Source organism: Palaemon carinicauda, chromosome 2 (genome assembly GCF_036898095.1).
Source record: "Palaemon carinicauda isolate YSFRI2023 chromosome 2, ASM3689809v2, whole genome shotgun sequence".
Lineage (NCBI taxonomy): Eukaryota > Metazoa > Arthropoda > Malacostraca > Decapoda > Palaemonidae > Palaemon > Palaemon carinicauda.
The window spans coordinates 76,739,132-76,741,631 of NC_090726.1; positions in this window are offsets into that span (position 1 = coordinate 76,739,132).

Here is a 2,500-nt window from a genome sequence, read left to right on the forward strand (position 1 = left end):
TTAATCTACCGTACGTTCATTATGCGCGGGGCATCTTCTATGAGTAACCAACGCACCATAGTACTGTAAGACGGGTTGTGATTGGTTCAAAGCGCTGATAGATGACGAATCAAAACTCAAGTTTTGTTATCTAGCCTGTGATTGCGATGTTTTGCCCGCATCTTCTACCCGCAGCATCAAAGTTCTCGCCGGGGCTGGATCGTTCACTTTCTCTTTCCCGCGTATTGCTGAGTAGACGTTCTTAAGTTTGTGAAGTTTAATCTTGTGCTGTGTGCGACTGTTTTAAGTTGAACTTTTTGTTGAACTTTCTGTTAAATCCTACTGTACAATGCCTCCCAAGCGTTCTGCTTCTAGTAAGGCTGGTAGTGAGCCCTAAACGCCACCGAAGGATGATGACGATAGCTGAGAAGGTTACGCTTCTCGACATGTTAAAAGATAGGTAGAAGTTACGTGGCCGCCGGCCGCCATTTTGGCATCAACGAATCCACCGTTCGCTATATAAAAAAAGGACGAGGCGAACATTAGAAAGACTGCTGCAATCACCTTTAGCAGATCAGCGAAGCGAGTCGTTACAACGCGTAATAAAACGATCGTACGCATGAAAGGTGCTTTAGCTGTGTGGATTGCCGACTGCCGGAAGAAGAATATAGCGTTGGATACGAACACCATCCAAACAAAGGCTTTGAGCTTATATGAGAATTTTGCTGCAAAGGAACCTAAAGACGACGACGGCAACCATGCTGAAGATGATGATGATGCAGATGATCCTCAACCAGGGACATCCACTGATTCCCAGCCTCAGAAACGTTTTTTCCGCAAGCAAAGGATGGTTCGCGAAGTTTCAGAAACGCTTCCGCCTGAAAAGCGTTTCCCTGCATGGGGAGTCTGCTTCCGCTGACACTGCCGCTGCTGAAACTTACGTGAACCAGACTTTCAAGAACATTATCGCTGAAGGTGGATACAAGCCGGAACAAGTGTTTAATATGGATGAAACCGGCTTGTTTTGGAAGAGAATGCCGTCGCGAACTTTCCTGTTCAAAGAGGAAGCCAAAGCCTCTGGCTTTAAGGCATTCAAGGATCGCGTTACCCTCGTGATGTGTGGGCAATGCTGCTGGATTTTTGTTAAAGCCGGGGCTTATTTATAAGTCGAAAAATCCTCGCGCTTTGAAAAATAAAAATAAGAATCTCCTTCCCGTGTACTGGATGCATAATCAAAAAGCATGGATTACGAAGATGCTGACCTCCAACTGGTTCCACCAGTGTTTCATCCCGCAAGTCCATGGAATATCTCTTAGAGAAGGGCTTGCCATTCAAGATCCTTCTCCTTATGGATAACGCTGGTGGACCACGCAACTGACCTGTCGCGTGAGGGCGTTCAGGTTGAGTTCCTGCCACCCAACACCACGTCATTAATTCAACCGATGGACCTGGGGTTATCAGGGCGTTCAAGGCCCTCTACACGAAGAATACCTTGGCGGACCTCGTTGCGTGTGTGGATGCTGCCCAAGATGACGAGGATGAAGATTTCAACTTGAAGCGTACTGGCGGCAGTACACCATAGCCACGTGCCTGCAGAATATTCAAAAGGCACTTCAAGAGATGAAACCTGCAACCGTGAATGCGAGCTGGAAGAAGCTGTGGCCCGATATTGTTTACGACGACAAGGATTTACTCCGTCGGAAATCCAACACTCTGCAATACGGAAATCTGTGCAGTTGGCTGCCATAATTGGAGGTGACGGGTTTGGCGACATGACGACTGAAGACGTCGACGAGTTGTTGGACTGCCATTCCAGCCCCCTAACTGACGCAGACCTCGAAGACCTGACGAAATCGGCAAGTGAGGAAGAGAGTGAGGGTACCCAGGAAGAGACCCAAGAAAATGTCGAAGAAACGGGCTTAACATTAGAACGGCTTGCCAAGTTCTGCAACCATATGAAGGAGGCGAAAGAAATGTTACAAGAGTGGGACAAGGATTTGGTTCGCTCGATGCAATTCTCAAATAAGGTCGATGACATCATGACTCCCTACAGGATGCTCTTGGATCGAAAAAAGAAGCAGCGAGGCAACAACTTCCGATCACAATGTTCTTCCAGCCTCGCAAAAAAGAGCCAGTTCCTCCTGCTAGTACGCCTTCGGAAGAAATTGAAGAAGTTTCCCAGGAAGAAGTTGAAGAGGTGTCCCAGAAAAGACACCTCCGTCTGAAGAGACGTAAAATACTATCATTGACTGCACAGTAGAACACATCATCAGCTTCATCATCATCATTTCTACTGTGCAGCAAATTCATCGCCATCGTCATTCAAGTTTTTCTTGAACTTCTTTCGTGGTGAGTACAGTAACAATCTTTATTTTTTACTTTAACCTGTTTTATAGTTTAGTAATGTACGTACTGTATGCATTAAGTTAAAGGGAAGGTTTTAAAAGTCTACATGTTGTAACCTATCATATTTTTTTTTGTTTAAAATTTACATTCGTACGTAAAACAATCTCTCTCTCTC